The sequence below is a fragment of the Ctenocephalides felis genome, unplaced genomic scaffold (genome assembly GCF_003426905.1).
Source record: "Ctenocephalides felis isolate EL2017-DRISC unplaced genomic scaffold, ASM342690v1 CF-g0.4_SCAFFOLD_01170, whole genome shotgun sequence".
NCBI classification, from domain to species: domain Eukaryota; kingdom Metazoa; phylum Arthropoda; class Insecta; order Siphonaptera; family Pulicidae; genus Ctenocephalides; species Ctenocephalides felis.
Window position 1 is genome coordinate 62,953,189 of NW_020537324.1, and position 17,914 is coordinate 62,971,102.

The 17,914-nt window shown below is 36.3% G+C and overlaps 1 pseudogene; it reads left to right on the plus strand.

Moving 5' to 3' along the window:
- LOC113365701 overlaps positions 1-824 on the plus strand; it is a 40,842-nt pseudogene extending 40,018 nt beyond the window's left edge.
- Positions 825-17,914: the final 17,090 nt, after the last annotated feature.

The window sequence follows — 17,914 nt, forward strand, 5'->3', positions numbered from 1 at the left end:
CGAGTTAAAGTGTTTGTTTGTTTTCAATTATGTGTAATAAATTCACTCGGAATACTTATAATCACTCATAAATTAATTTACTTTTCGTTGATTAAGTTGATTATTTACGCATAGCGGGAAGTTTGTGTAACTTGCCTCAAGGTGAAATACCAATTACATCTAGTTATATTAATATTTTCTGCAGGTGCCATGTGTTCCTCTAGTGCCATGTCTCAGCATTGTGATTAATTTATACCTTATGTGTCAGCTGGACTCGAACACGTGGGTACGATTTGCTGTATGGATTGTAATAGGTAAGGTTTACTTGACTTTACTTTATTGTGTATGCCAAAACTCTGAACACGACAGATGATTTTATTTTGCTTTCAAATAATTTCTATATAAGTATTCAGTAATTATTTCATTGAGTTTGTATTGTGAGACAATCAAATGGTAATTAAGCTATATTTTACTAAAAAAAATATTTTTTTATATTAATTAATGTAATCTTTCTTGTTTGTACTTTATTTTACTAGATATCTAATGTTTTAGGATACATTATTTATTTCTTCTACGGTATGAAGAATAGCACTGAAGGAATAGAACGAAAATTGGAAACAAAAAATACATCTATTAATTATGGACATGCCATCAAATCAGATGTTATCGATGGAAGCAACAACATCGCATTAAAGAAAATTAAAGATAGTACTAATTTATAAATATGATTTGATATAAATAAGCTTGGAAGCATTTTTTTAAAATTCTATATAGAAAATTAGTATCAATGAAACGTTTGCACGTTTGTTGAATAACTATTGATTACCAAACTTGTAAAACCTAAAGTAAATTATTAGAATTTAATTGTTTTATAATGTTTATAAAATTTTCGATGCAAGTATTGTGTGGTACAAGTGATACGGGTATTATATTTGTTTGTAAGTACTTTGTTTCTTCCAATTTCAATTCAATTTCTCTTACATTCAATCCATTTCAAATTAATTGTATATATATATATATATATATATATATATATATTTGTATATAAGTTACGTAAGAATTTTATAATATATGTAATGGTTTATTTTTATTTTTTTTTTTAACTTCCTGCAGGTTAAGTTATTGTAATCGTCCAAAAATCGAAAAACTTGAGTATGATGTTTAGTCTTAAAAGCATATGTTAGTTATATATGTGTTAGTCGAATCAACCCAGTAAACACCGTGTGATGTGAGCGTCGGCAGCAACCTGAAATCCACAAGCATTCCTTCAGCGCTGTGACACCCATGTATAACACAGGCCAACAAAGAAAATGGTGCAAACGATTTTAATGCTGTTTTTAAGTATATTTGGGGCGCTGATTTCAAAAATGACATTGTTTTTTTTCTATGAGCTTTAGTTTTCAAGATACGATATATATGATATATTAGGTGCGCAACTAAGTTTTCGCTGTTTTTTCGATAAAAATGTAACTTTATTATAAAAAAATTGCATCAATTGAGTTCGATACAGTTCTCCAGTGATGGTTTCACTTGGTTTCAACAGCTCATAACAAATAACACCGACCTGTAATAATGAAACGACGCTCGACGTCTCTTGGCTTCAACTCACAAGGAACCGAAGTTTCTTGCTTCTAAATCATTCCCAACACATGCAATAGCTTGGAAATGGCTTGATGGGTAACTCCTAATTCTGAAGCAAGATCTTCTTGAGTTTGGAACGAATCCTCTTCGAACAAGGCCTTCAATTTAGTGTTTTTGAAGGTTTTGGTCTTCCTTCACGAGGGTGGTCGTCAACATTGAAATCACCATTTTCGAAGTTGGGACATTAGTTGACACTGTGAAAAGTTCTTTTCCGTGACGACCTAGAATGGACCTGGTTTCGGCAACTTTTTTCCTAGTTCCAGACTAGAGCTGATACAAAAAAATGATTTTCAGATTTGAAATCAGCGCAAAAAATACTATAAGAATCAGCTCTAACATTTGATGCACCAAACAAAAAAATATTTTTTTATGACCTGTGTAATCAATGTGGACTTCAGATTGCGACCGCCGCCCGGTGTTTACTGGGAATAAATTCGGAGTTGATGCCTCACCGTTTAGTGGAATTTCTGTCGCTTTTGTGAACAGTGTCTGCGTATGTCCATCGTCGTAACGTTCTTTTATTGGCATCAGAGTTTAAAAATTAAGGTATGTGAATATTGCGATACTAAATTGTCTCCTCTCTATAATATAAATGATTTATATGCTAAATTTTTAAAATTTTAGAAAAAATAACTACTTTTAATATCATGACTTTATTACTTTCCCTTCCGCACAAAAGTTGATGGCAAAAATATACGTTTACAGTGGTATAACCCCTTAAGGTATTTATTCAGCAACTCTTAATATTGTTACAATACGATAAAAAACTTTTTTCCCAATTTTTTTCCCCAAAAATTTTTTCCGATTTTTTTCCCCAAAATTTTAAGAGTCACAGAAATCAAACACAGTCCGAAAATTAATAAATTTTTGAAGGATATTGAAAATACCGATATTATTTGAGAAAATTATAGAATTTACTTGAAAGTTTGAAACCATTTGAAAATTATGCATACAACACACGCTTCGAAATGCTGCAAGTTCGATTATGAAATAACATAATTGACTGTTCTCCTAATACATCAAAACGATTTTGACGAGATTGAATATTTTTCGTACTAAAATCATTTATTCTGCGTTTTTGCGTTTTGATGATTCCGATACTCCGACATTCCGATACTCCGACATTCCAATAATCCGACATTCCGATACTCCGACATTCCGGTACTCCAACATTCCGATACTCCGACATTCCGATAATCCGACATTCCGATAATCCGATATTTCGACATTCCTATAATCCGATAATCCGATAATCCGATATTCCAATAATCCCATAATCCGACAATCCGATAATCTGATAATCCGATAATCCGACAATCCGATAATCCGATAATCTGATATTCCGATAATCCGACATTTTGGTACTCCGACATTCCGATAATCCGACATTCCGATAATCCGACATTCCGATACTCCGACATTTCGATACTCCGACATTCCGATACTAAAGTCGATTTTCTCATCTCCTGAGCAAAAAACGGACAAAATTTTCCCCCCTGTAACCCCCCGCTTGAAATTCGCAAGAACCCGAGGAATCGAATGAGCCCACTTTCAACCCCCTGGGTGAAAATTTAATATTTTCATATCATCCCCCTGTGACCTTGACTTGAATCAAGATGGTCGATTGTCGGATGGACTCGCAAAATGTCCTTCCGAAATTAGCCTTCGGAAAAACTTTGCCGCCGTGGCCGAATCGGTTAGAGCGCTAAACTATACTCTAGAAGATGTGGGAGGGCTGGTTCGAATCCGAAGGGTGCAAATTTTTTGGGTCAAAATTTTTGGGTCAAAATTTTTTGGGTCAAAATTTTTTTGACCAAGATTTTTTGGGCCAAAATTTTTTTGACCAAAATTTTTTGGGTCAAAATTTTTTTGACCAAAATTTTTTGGGCCAAAATTTTTTTGACCAAAATTTTTTGGGTCAAAATTTTTTTGACCAAGATTTTTTGGGTCAAATTTTTTTGACCAAATTTTTTTTGACCAAAATTTTTTTGACCAAAGTTTTTTGGGTCAAAATTTTTTTGACCAAAATTTTTTGAGCCAAAATTTTTTTGACCAAAATTTTTTGGGTCAAAATTTTTTTGACCAAGATTTTTTGGGCAAAAATTTTTTTGACCAAAATTTTTATTGGGTCAAAATTTTTTGGGTCAAAATTTTTTTGACCAAAATTTTTTTGACCAAAATTTTTTGGGTCAAAATTTTTTTGACCAAAATTTTTTTGACCAAAATTTTTTTGACCAAAATTTTTTGGGTCAAAATTTTTTTGACCAAGATTTTTTTGACCAAGATTTTTTGGGCCAAAATTTTTTGGGTCAAAATTTTTTGACCAAAATTTTTTGGGTCAAAATTTTTTTGACCAAAATTTTTGGGTCAAAATTTTTTGGGTCAAAATTTTTTTGACCTAAATTTTTTGGGTCAAAATTTTTTGGGCCAAAATTTTTTGGGTCAAAATTTTTTTGACCAAGATTTTTTGGGCCAAAATTTTTTTGATCAAAATTTTTTGGGTCAAAATTTTTTTGACCAAATTTTTTTTGACCAAATTTTTTTTGACCAAAATTTTTTTGGGTCAAAATTTTTGGGTCAAAATTTTTGGGTCAAAATTTTTTGGGTCAAAATTTTTTTGACCAAAATTTTTTGGGTCAAAATTTTTTTGACCAAGATTTTTTTGACCAAGATTTTTTGGGGCCAAAATTTTTTGATCAAAATTTTTTGGGTCAAAATTTTTTTGACCAAATTTTTTTTGACCAAATTTTTTTGACCAAAATTTTTTTGACCAAAATTTTTTTGACCAAAATTTTTTTGACCAAAATTTTTTTGGGTCAAAATTTTTGGGTCAAAATTTTTTGGGTCAAAATTTTTTTGACCAAAATTTTTTTGACCAAAATTTTTTGGGCCAAAATTTTTTTGACCAAATTTTTTTTGACCAAAATTTTTTGGGTTGCCATGCAACCGTTGCTAACTTGAAATTTTCAGTCTTTGGTCAAAGTTTTCTTGACCTTTGCCATGTAACCGTTGCCAGCTTGAAATTTTCAGTCTTTGGTCAAAGTTTTTTTACCTTTGACCTTTGCCAATTTTTCAAAGGTCAAAAAAATTTGACCAATTGCTCTTGCCGTAGTATCAAATCTCTCCATATAAGAATTTTCAGAATTCCCGGAATACTGTACAGGCAACAGCCTTTTTTTGCACTAAATGACTGAACTAATACGCGCCGGGTGTTTTCGCACATTCTGTGGGCAAGGGGGTCCCTAAATTTTTTCCCCAATTTTTTTTTTCTAAAAATGTTTTTTTCCAAAGCATTATTTACCCCAAATTTTTTTCTCAAAATTTTTTTTTCCCAAAATTTTTTTTTTCCAAAAAATTTTTTGTCCCAAATTTTTTTTCCAAAAATTTTTTGTCCCAAATTTTTTTTCCAAAAATTTTTTTCTCAAAAATTTTTTTCTCAAAAATTTTTTTCCCAAAATTTTTTTTCCCAATTTTTCTTCTCCAATTTTTTTTCTCAAAATTTTTTTTTTTCAAAATTATTTGTCCCCAATTTTTTTTCCAAAAAGTTTTTTCTCAAAAATTTTTTTCCCAAAATTTTTTCCTCAAAATTTTTTTTCACAATTTTTTTTTCCAAAAATTTGACCAAAATTTTTTTGACCAAAAATTTTTTTCCCAAAATTTTTTTGACCAAAAATTTTTTTCCCAAAATTTCTTTGACCAAAAATTTGTTTCCCAAAATTTTTTTCCCAAAATTTCTTTGACCAAAAATTTGTTTCCCAAAATTTTTCGACCAAAATTTTTTTGACCAAAATTTTTTTTTCCAAAATTTTTTTGACCAAAATTTTTTTTTCCAAAAGTTTTTGACCAAAAATTTTTTTTACAAAATTTTTTGGACTAAAATTTTTTTGACCAAAAATTTTTTTGATTACTTTGTTACATTTTAAATGTAACAATGTAATTTACAAAGTGTCCATAATTAAAAATATATATTACTAACGTATGTTAGTTGTCAAATAAAAATGATTTTCTGAAAGTTAAGTTGTTAAAGAAACAATAAGCATAACGAATAAAGTTATAAGTATATATGACTTTATTATTAGTCTGATTCTATCTAAAAAAGATGAAATTCTCGTAGATTCAATTATTAATTATGTAGCTAAGTTTTTATCATTGATTAGCTTAATTCTGATTATGTATGTTGTGCGACTAACGCTGTGGTATTTATTTATTGGTGAATAACACCAAGTTAATATTTAGATATAATAAACTAACAGATATGGCCAAAAAAAGTTGAATTGGTATGGCCTGTTCTGGCGTAATTGGTAGAGTAATGGCTTCGTACCAACAGGGTAGCGAGTTCGAATCATATCTCCAGCTAAAAAACGGATTTGAGCAGTGCACGATTAACATTGTGGTATTTATTTATTGTTGAATAACACAGTTAATATTAAGATATAACAAACAGGTCATATGGGCAAAGAGAAGTTGCATAGCCATGGCCTGTGTTGGCGTTATTGGTAGAGTTATGGCTTCGTATCAACAGGGTACCGAGTTCGATTCTTACCTCCGGATGTTAAACGGAATTCAGCAGTAAGCCTAACGTTGTGGTATTTATTTATTGTTGAATAACACAGTTAATATTTAGATATAACAAACTAACAGGTCATATGGGCAAATAAAAGTTGCATAGCCATGGCCTGTGTTGGCGTTATTGGTAGAGTTATGGCTTCGTATCAACAGGGTACCGAGTTCGAATCTTACCTCTGGCTATTAAACGAAATTCAGCAGTAAGCCTAACGTTGTGGTATTTATTTATTGTTGAATAACACAGTTAATATTTAGATATAACAAACTAACAGGTCATATGGGCAAATAAAAGTTGCACAGCCATGGCCTGTGTTGGCGTTATTGGTAGAGTTATGGCTTCGTATCAACAGGGTACCGAGTTCGAATCTTACCTCCAGCTGTTAAACGGAATTCAGCAGTGAGCCTAACGTTGTGGTATTTATTTATTGTTGAATAACACAAAGTTAATATTTGGACATAACAAACTAACAAGTTATGAGGCCGAAAAAAAGCATAATCCATGCGGCCTGTGTTGGCGTAATTGGTAGCACGATGGCTTCGTACCCACAGGGTACCGAGTTCGATTCATACCTCTGGACACAAAATTGTGTACGAGGCATGCACGGAATCACATCCGGTCGAATTTAGGGCACCAGGTATGCTTCCGATAATCCGGACTTCCGGTTATCCGTACTTCCAATCATCCGGAATTCCGATTATCCGGACTTTCGATAATCCGGACCTTTGATGTTCCGGACTTCCGATTATCCGGACTTCTGATTATCCGGATCTTCGATTGTCCGGACCTTCCATTATCCGGACTTCGCATTATCAGGACTTCGCTTTCTCCGGACTTCGGAGTATCGGGTTATCCGGACTTCCGATAATCCGGACTTTCGATAAGCCGGACCTTTGATGTCCCGGACTTCCGATAATCCGGAATCCTTTGATGTTGCGGACTTATGCGATTATCCGGACTCCCGATAATGCGGACTTTCGATAATCCGGACTTTCGATAATCCGGAATTCCGATTATCCGGACTTCTGATAATTCGGAATTCCGATTATCCGGACTCCCGATAATTCGGACCTCTGATGTTGCGAACTTCCGATTATCCGGACTTCTGATAATCCGGACTGTTCCGGACTTCGGATTAGCCGGACTTTTTTTTTAAATTTTGTTGTTAACGGTTGCTAGGCGGATTAGCCGGACTTTTTTTTTAAATTTTGTTGTTAACGGTTGCTAGGCAACAGTAACTAGTCGACTTCGGATTAGCCGGACTTTTTTTAAATTTTGTTGTTAACGGTTGCTAGGCGACAGTAACAAGTCGACTTCGGATTAGACGGACTTTTTTTAAAAATTTTGTTGTTAACGGTTGCTAGGCGACAGTAACTAGTCGACTTCGGATTACCCGGACTTTTTTTAAATTTTGCTGTTAACGGTTGCTAGGCGACAGTAACTAGGCGACTTCGGATTAGCCGGACTTTTTTTTTAAATTTTGTTGTTAACGGTTGCTAGGCAACAGTATCTAGTCGACTTCGGATTATCCGGACTTTTTTTAAATTTTGCTGTTAACGGTTGCTAGGCGACAGTAACTAGGCGACTTCGGAGTAGCCGGACTTTTTTTAAAAATTTTGTTGTTAACGGTTGCTAGGCGACAGTAACTAGTCGACTTCGGATTAGCCGGACTTTTTTTAAATTTTGTTGTTAACGGTTGCTAGGCGACAGTAACTAGGCGACTTCGGATTAGCCGGACTTTTTTTTTAAATTTTTTTGTTAACGGTTGCTAGGCAACGGTAACAAGGCGACGGTTGCAAATAATTTTTTTAAATTTTGTGGTCGCCTAGCAACCGTTAACAACCGGACTTTTTTTAAATTTTGTTGTTAACGGTTGCTAGGCGACAGTAACTAGGCGACTTTGGATTAGCCGGACTTTTTTTTAAATTTTGTTGTTAACGGTTGCTAGGCGACAGTAACTAGGCGACTTCGGATTAGCCGGACTTTTTTTTTAAATTTTGTTGTTAACGGTTGCTAGGCGACGGTCAACAAAAAAAATAAATCCGAAGTCGCCTAGTTACTGTCGCCTAGCAACCGTTAACAACAAAATTTAAAAAAAGTCCGGTTGTTAACGGTTGCTAGGCGACCACAAAATTTAAAAAAAATTATTTGCAACCGTCGCCTTGTTACCGTCGCCTAGCAACCGTTAACAAAAAAATTAAAAAAAAAGTCCGGCTAATACGAAGTCGCCTAGTTACTGTCGCCTAGCAACCGTTAACAACAAAATTTAAAAAAAGTCCGGCTAATCCGAAGTCGACTAGTTACTGTCGCCTAGCAACCGCTAACAACAAAATTTAAAAAAAAAGTCCGGCTAATCCAAAGTCGCCTAGTTACTGTCGCCTAGCAACCGTTAACAACAAAATTTAAAAAAAGTCCGGTTGTTAACGGTTGCTAGGCGACCACAAATTTAAAAAAATTATTTGCAACCGTCGCCTTGTTACCGTTGCCTAGCAACCGTTAACAAAAAAATTTCAAAAAAAAGTCCGGCTAATCCGAAGTCGCCTAGTTACTGTCGCCTAGCAACCGTTAACAACAAAATTTAAAAAAAGTCCGGCTAATCCGAAGTCGACTAGTTACTGTCGCCTAGCAACCGTTAACAACAAAATTTTTAAAAAAAGTCCGGCTACTCCGAAGTCGCCTAGTTACTGTCGCCTAGCAACCGTTAACAGCAAAATTTTAAAAAAGTCCGGATAATCCGAAGTCGACTAGTTACTGTTGCCTAGCAACCGTTAACAACAAAATTTAAAAAAAAGTCCGGCTAATCCGAAGTCGCCTAGTTACTGTCGCCTAGCAACCGTTAACAGCAAAATTTAAAAAAAGTCCGGCTAATCCGAAGTCGACTAGTTACTGTCGCCTAGCAACCGTTAACAACAAATTTTTTAAAAAAAGTCCGTCTAATCCGAAGTCGACTAGTTACTGTCGCCTAGCAACCGTTAACAACAAAATTTAAAAAAAGTCCGGCTAATCCGAAGTCGACTAGTTACTGTTGCCTAGCAACCGTTAACAACAAAATTTAAAAAAAAAGTCCGGCTAATCCGCCTAGCAACCGTTAACAACAAAATTTAAAAAAAAAGTCCGGCTAATACGAAGTCCGGAACAGTCCGGATTATCAGAAGTCCGGATAATCGAAAGTCCGGATAATCGGAAGTTTGCAACATCAGAGGTCCGGATTATCGGGAGTCCGGATAATCGGAATTCCGAATTATCAGAAGTCCGGATAATCGGAATTCCGGATTATCGAAAGTCCGGATTATCGAAAGTCCGCATTATCGGGAGTCCGGATAATCGCATAAGTCCGCAACATCAAAGGATTCCGGATTATCGGAAGTCCGGGACATCAAAGGTTCGGCTTATCGAAAGTCCGGATTATCGGAAGTCCGGATAATCCGATACTCCGAAGTCCGGAGAAAGCGAAGTCCGGATAATGGAAGGTCCGGACAATCGAAGATCCGGATAATCGGAAGTCCGGAACATCAAAGGTCCGGATTATCGAAAGTCTGGATAATCGGAATTCCGGATGATTGGAAGTCCGGATTATCGGAAGCATACCTGGTGCCCTAAATTCGACCGGATGTGATTCCGTGCATGCCTCGTACACAATTTTGTGTCCAGAGGTATGAATCGAACTCGGTACCCTGTGGGTACGAAGCCATCGTGCTACCAATTACGCCAACACAGGCCGCATGGATTATGCTTTTTTTCGGCCTCATAACTTGTTAGTTTGTTATGTCTAAATATTAACTTTGTGTTATTCAACAATAAATAAATACCACAACGTTAGGCTCACTGCTGAATTCCGTTTAATAGCTGGAGGTAAGATTCGAACTCGGTACCCTGTTGATACGAAGCCATAACTCTACCAATAACGCCAACACAGGCCATGGCTGTGCAACTTTTATTTGCCCATATGACCTGTTAGTTTGTTATATCTAAATATTAACTGTGTTATTCAACAATAAATAAATACCACAACGTTAGGCTTACTGCTGAATTCCGTTTAACATCCGGAGGTAAGAATCGAACTCGGTACCCTGTTGATACGAAGCCATAACTCTACCAATAACGCCAACACAGGCCATGGCTGTGCAACTTTTATTTGCCCATATGACCTGTTAGTTTGTTATATCTAAATATTAACTGTGTTATTCAACAATAAATAAATACCACAAACGTTAGGCTTACTGCTGAATTCCGTTTAATAGCCGGAGGTCAAAATTTTTTTGACCAAAATTTTTTGGGTCAAAATTTTGAACAAAATTTTTTGGGCCAAAATTTTTTTGACCAAAATTTTTTGGGTCAAAATTTTTTTGACCAAGATTTTTTTGACCAAGATTTTTTGGGCCAAAATTTTTTTGATCAAAATTTTTTGGGTCAAAATTTTTTTGACCAAATTTTTTTTGACCAAAATTTTTTTGACCAAAATTTTTTGGGTCAAAATTTTTTGGGTCAAAATTTTTTTGACCAAAATTTTTTTGACCAAAATTTTTTGGGTCAAAATTTTTTTGACCAAGATTTTTTTGACCAAGATTTTTTGGGCCAAAATTTTTTGATCAAAATTTTTTGAGTCAAAATTTTTTTGACCAAATTTTTTTTGACCAAAATTTTTTTGACCAAAATTTTTTGGGTCAAAATTTTTTTGACCAAAATTTTTTGGGCCAAAATTTTTTTGACCAAAATTTTTTGGGTCAAAATTTTTTTGACCAAGATTTTTTGGGCAAAAATTTTTTTGACCAAAATTTTTTTGGGTCAAAATTTTTGGGTCAAAATTTTTTGGGTCAAAATTTTTTTGACCAAAATTTTTTTGACCAAAATTTTTTGGGTCAAAATTTTTTTGACCAAGATTTTTTTGACCAAGATTTTTTGGGCCAAAATTTTTTGATCAAAATTTTTTGGGTCAAAATTTTTTGACCAAATTTTTTTGACCAAAATTTTTTTGACCAAAATTTTTTGGGTCAAAATTTTTTTGACCAAAATTTTTTGGGCCAAAATTTTTTTGACCAAAATTTTTGGGTCAAAATTTTTTGACCAAGATTTTTTGGGCAAAAATTTTTTGACCAAAAATTTTATTGGGTCAAAATTTTTGGGTCAAATTTTTTTGACCAAAATTTTTTTGACCAAAATTTTTTGGGTCAAAATTTTTTTGACCAAAATTTTTTGGGTCAAAATTTTTTTGACCAAAATTTTTTGGGTCAAAATTTTTGGGTCAAAATTTTTTGGGCCAAAATTTTTTTGACTAAATTTTTTGGGTCAAAATTTTTTTGACCAAGATTTTTTGGGCCAAAATTTTTTTGATCAAAATTTTTTGGGTCAAAATTTTTTTGACCAAATTTTTTTTGACCAAATTTTTTTTGACCAAATTTTTTTTGGGTCAAAATTTTTGGGTCAAAATTTTTTGGGTCAAAATTTTTTTGACCAAAATTTTTTTGACCAAAATTTTTTGGGTCAAAATTTTTTTGACCAAGATTTTTTTGACCAAGATTTTTTGGGCCAAAATTTTTTGATCAAAATTTTTTGGGTCAAAATTTTTTTGACCAAATTTTTTTTGACCAAAATTTTTTTGACCAAAATTTTTTTGGGTCAAAATTTTTGGGTCAAAATTTTTTGGGTCAAAATTTTTTTGACTATCGGAATTATCGGAATATCGGATTATCGGAATGTCGGAGTGTCGGAGTATCGAAGTATCGGAGTATCGAAATATCGGAGCATCGAAATGTCGGAGCATCGAAATGTCGGAATATCGAAGTGTCGGAGTATCGGAGTATCGGAGTATCGGAGTATCAGAGTATCGGAGTGTCGGAGTGTCGGAGTGTCGGAGTATCGGAGTATCGGAATGTCGGAGAATCGAAATATCGGATTATCGGAATGTCGGATTATCGGAATGTCGGAGTATCGGAATGTTGGAGTATCGGAATGTCGGATTATCGAAATGTCGGAGTATCGGAATGTCGGAGTATCGGAATGTCGGAGAATCGGAATGTCGGAGAATCGGAATGTCGGAGTATCGGAATGTCGGAGTATCGGAATGTCGAATTTTCGGAATGTCGGATTATCGGAATGTCGGAGTATCGGAATGTTGGAGTACGGGAATGTTGGAGTATCGGGATGTCGGATTATCGGAATGTCGGAGTATCGGAATGTCGGAGTATCGGAATGTTGGAGTACCGGAATGTCGGAAAATCAGAATGTCGGAGTATCGGAATGTCGGATTATCGGGATGTCGGAGTATCGGAATGTTGGAGTACGGGAATGTCGGAGTATCGGAATGTCGGATTATCGGAATGTCGGATTATCGGAATGTCGGAGTATCGAAATTTCGCAGTATCGGAATGTTGGAGTACCGGAATGTCGGAGTATCGGAATGTCGGAGTATCGGAATGTCGGAGTATCGGAATGTCGGAGTATCGGAGTACCGGAATGTCGGAGTATCGGAATGTCGGAGTATCGGAATGTCGGATTATCGGAGTATCGGAATGTCGGATTATCGGAATGTCGGAGTATCGGAATGTCGGAATGTCGGAGTATCGGAATGTCGGAATATCGGAATGTCGGAGTATCGGAATGTCGAAGTATCGGAGTATCGGAATGTCGGAGTATCGGAATGTCGGAGTATCGGAATGTCGGATTATCGGAATGTGGGGGTATCGGAATGTCGGAGTATCGGAATGTCGGAGTATCGGAATGTTGGAGTACAGGAATGTTGGAGTACAGGAATGTCGGAGTATCGGAATGTCGGAATATCGGAATGTCGGATTATCGAAATGTCGGAGTATCGGAATGTCGGTCAAAAAAATTTTGGTCAAAAAAATTTTGTTCCAAAAAATTTTTGGCACAAAAAAATTTTGGGAAAAAAAATTTTGGTCAAAAATTTTGGTCCAAAAAATTTTGGTCTTGAAAATTTATTAACACACTAACAATTATATATTATTTAATATTATTATTGTCTCACTATTTGAAATAAATAATTAGGTACGGTGCAAATAATTTTTGGTCCAAAAAATTTTGGTCTAAAAAATTTTGGAAAAAAAATTTTTGGTCCAAAAAATTTTGGGAAAAAATTTTTGGGAAAACAAAACTTTCAGTAAAATTATTTTGCGATTATTTATTGGTTATTAAATTTGCGGTATTTTATGGTAACCGCACACGACGTGCAATACAGCTAAGAAAATGTTAGTCAGATCCGTATCATTGTTCGCATATCCCAAAAAAAAAAATTGCATGCCTCACCCACCGCAAGCCCTAAAGGGCGACAGAAATGTCGCTGAATGAGCCGGGGTGGCGATGCGGGTTACCCACACAAGGGTGTCCCGTACGCGACAGACAGACAGACAAACAAAAAGTATTTATTACAGTAATTAATTATACATTTTGCATTGCTATTTTTAGTGCATATTTTTTACCCTTGGGTACTTTATACATCATATCTGATCTTAATATATACAGTAAATGTTGATTATTATTACAGCGAGATGTTTTACAAATTGAGTGGCAAAGAAAGAGGTAAGAAAACTTTTCCTCAAAAAAAAGCCACAGAGCAATATTTATAATTATACATAATTATACAAAAAAAATAAAATAAAATAAAAACTAAATAAAAGATTTATTCTCATCCAAGTATTAATTGCCACTATGGGTCGATCAGTATATATTTTGGCATGGCGTGATTGCCATACCAAATATCGTCTCTTGTGTATTGGCCGAGGCCCGCGATATTAATATTAGGATGATCCCCACATTTTAGATAAAAATTCTCAGTGAGCTTTTTTATATAGTCGAGTATTGTCGGTACGTCAGTCTGTTTGTGTATGTATTTTGAAGAGTAGTAATGTCTAGTCAGTGGGTCCCTTATTTTGTTAAGTACTATTCGTAGTGTCTTATTTTGTAATGTCTGTAGTTTCTGTAAGTTAGTCTTAGTCGTCGCGTTCCATGCCGGAGCGGCGTATGTCAGTAGCGGTCTTATTAGTGTCAAGTAAAGTGTCCGCTTGTTTTGCACGCTTAGCGGGCTGTTCTGGTTCAAGAGAGGTCTCAGTAGATTCAACATCCCGTAAGCCTGTCCAATTTTTGTATTAATATGTTTTGTGAAGCTGAGTCTATGGTCCAGGGTCACACCAAGATATTTGACATCCTTCGACCACTCAACTTCACAGTCCAATACTTTAATTTTGTCCAAGTCAGTCAGTCTAGTCATGGCATTTCGGCTCTTTGTAAATAAAATTGCCTCCGTCTTTTGCGGATTGATTTTGATCTGCCATTTGTCAGTATATTCGGTCAGCTTGTCTATGTGTGTCTGTATCTTTGTAGTCAGTAGCGTCGGTGATCGTGATGATTTGTATATGGCAGTGTCGTCAGCAAACGTCAGTAACGTTGTGTCGGCGTCAGTGGGTATGTCGTGAATGTAGACGTTAAACAAGGACGGTCCCAGGATCGAGCCCTGCGGTACTCCCGCCGTCACTTGTTTAACCGTCGAAAGTCCGTTGTCTACTCGTACAGTGAAGTTACGGTCTGAGAGGTATGAGTGTAAAGTTCTCGTTATGTACGGTGGAAAGTTGAGTTGGATAAGTTTATGTACAAGTCCGTCCATCCAGATGGTGTCAAACGCCTTCTCAAAGTCGAGTAACACCAATCCGGTATTGTTTCGTCTGTTGAAGTTGAGTACTGTATTTTCTATGAGTTTTGTCAGTGGGTGTAGTGTAGAGTGTCGTTCTTTGAATCCGTATTGTGTATCAGGTATAATTTTGTTGTGTCTTATGTGTTTGTTAAGTCTTTTGAGTAGTACCTTTTCGGCTACCTTACTCATTGTGTTGAGGAGGCTGATCGGTCTGTAGTTCTGTGGCATGTCTGGCTGTTTCCTTGGCTTCACTATTGGAAATATGATGGAGGTTTTCCAAGAAGCGGGAAAGCAGCCTTTTGTCATTAGTCTATTTATTATGCGCGTAAGTAAAATGTAGGCGTTCGTCGGCAGTTGTTTAAGTATTATGTTTTGTAGTCCGTCCGGTCCTGGTGCTTTCCTGTTCGGTAATTTTTTAACTATTGTCTTTATTTCAGAAACTGTGGCAGGGTCTATTCGTAAATCTTTGTCCCTGTGGAGATCAGTGAAGTTTTGAATTGTCTCGTGTACGTCTTGTTTCAGGTCTGCGTTTGACATATTGGCATTTTGTTTATGGATGTTCTCAAAGTTTTTTGCCAATATTTCCGCCTTGTCTGCTGGTGTCGTTGCGTAATTGTTGTCTGTTAATTTGAGTGGAGGTATGGATGTTGGTTTCTGCGTCAGTCTTTTTGCTGTCTGCCAGATTTTGTGTGGGTCAGTATTTAAGTTCTCGAGTCTTTTGGTCCAAGTGTTGTTTCGGTGGTCACGTATATCATTGGAAATAATTTTGGTCAGTCTGTTCACATGTTCCTTGAGTAGTCTGTCACCGGTACGCTGCCACAGTTTCTTTGTGTGATTTTTAAGTTGTATTTTCAATAAAATGTGTTCTGGCAAGTCGTTGTCTGGTGTTGTTCTTGAGTCTAGTGTCGGTATAGTCTGTTGTACGGCGTCTGTGATTGTCAGTGTAAGGTGTGTTACAGCCTCCTCAATGTCTGCGTTGGTATCGATTGGCATTGTGTGTCGTGTGTTATCTGTGATGATCTGAAAATTGGCCAGTTGGCTCTGGTGTAATCTAAAAATTTGCGTTTGGGAGTCTGGTCGAGGTCTATTCTGTCTGAAATGGTCATGAAAACTGGATTATGGTCGGAGTTAAAAAGTGTTCTTGTTATGGGTTCGGATGTTACGTGTAGATTTTTTGTCAATGCCAAATCGATCGTGCTGTGATGGTGTGTCTGTACGGTGGCGTATCTGGTCGGCGTGTCAGGATAGTGTAGTTGTGCGTTCGTGGTGTTGTGTTCAGTCAGGTATTCGTAAAGTCTGTTTCCGTTCGCGTTGTTAAAGTTACAGTTCCAAGATGTATGTTGTGCGTTAAAGTCTCCTGCCATAAGTACAAATCTGTTCGAGTCCAGTAGTCTTTGTAAGTCCGCATGTTCTAGTCCGCTTGCCGGGATGTGAATCGATATTATGGTTACTTTTTGACCTCTCTTGTATACATTAATAGCTGTTATTTCAGAACCGCCCGCTGTCAGGTTTGGCACTTGCTCGTGTCTGATGTTAGACTTGATCAAGATCGCAGTGCCTCCCCATCCGCGTGCTACCGTCTGTCTGTCGTTCCTGTAAACTTTGTAATTGTTGATATAGAGTTTGTCCGTAGGTTTTAAGTGTGTCTCGTTGATCAGTACTATGTCCAAATCGTATTTTGTTATTGTCTGTCTCAGTTCGTCCACGTTGTTTTTAAGTCCGTTAGAGTTAAAGTGCATTATGTGTAAGTCGCGCGTTTGGTTTATGGAGATGCTGTTAAAAAGTTAAGTATTGTTGTGTATTTTTCGTTATATGTCATGTTGGTGTTTAGTGATTTTGTCAGTTTGTAAAGCTCACTGAAAATTTGTTTTACCTGGGGATCTGCAAACAGCATCCTGATCTCGCCCATAGCAGCAAAAAGTCCCTCTGGTGTATTGAAATCTGGATCGGACTGGCTGCAGGCAGGCCGGGCTGGCGATTGTGATAGTTCATGCCGGATCTGTGATGATGATGATGCAGGCCGGATCGGTGATGTTGATGGTGTTGGATCAGCCGGTAAAGGTGAGGACTGGATCATGTTTCGAAATGATGACCTTGGAACAGGGAGTTGAGAAAACGCTGATTTTGCATTTGGGCCAACATTGGTGTTATTTAATGCTGAAGAAAAACTCCTCGTCAGCGGCACTGGTGTTGGTGCTGGTCTGTATATTTGTCTTCTCCTGAGAGCATCACTTTCCTTTTTCTCCTTGTAGTTGAGAAGTGCACTGCACTTTGAATAGTTTGCCGGGTGTTCGTTGCCACAGTTCACACACATCGGTGCCTCAGTTGGCAGTTTCTGGCACGCACCTGGTGCATGCATATTGAGGCACTTTATACACCTGTACTTTAGATCGCAGGTGTACGATGTATGACCGAAGTTCAAGCATTTGTGGCACTGCAACGCTCTATTCTGTGGTCTATAGGTCTCCCAGGAGAAGATGTGTCCACCAATGTTGGTTATACGTTTCAGCTCCGCCATATCCTGATCTTTGTCGACTAAAATTATATATATTGGCAGTTTATGTTGACTACCGTCCGACTGTTTTCGTGTAACTTGCACCACTTGCTTTATTTTAGCTCCTTTCAGTTGCAGTTCTTCGCGAACTTCTGTTTCAGTAATAGATGGATGGAGTCCCGTAATTGTAATTTTTTTACCCAGATTTTGTTTTATGGAGTAGGTGTAGAAAGGGTAATTACATTCGCGCAATATGCTTTTTATTTTTTCGTGGTCAGTGATTGAGTCGGTATAAAATTTGTGTAAATTATTTTTTAGGAACTGATACCTGAAATTGATCTTGGTTGTATCCCGGATATAGCGGATGGTTTTCAGTTCTATTTCGGCTTTCACAATGATAGGCGGAATTTTTTCTTGTTTCGTATCTATTTTCTTCGATGGTGCTGCCTGTACGCCTGAAGTGGATGGCTGCGACCCGACATCAGTTTTCTCGATCTCCTTGTTTTTGGCTTTCTTCCGCCGTTTAACCTTCTTATATTCCTCAAGCTCCCTGTCCGTGTCCATATCGGTCCGATCAGATAGCGCATTGTAC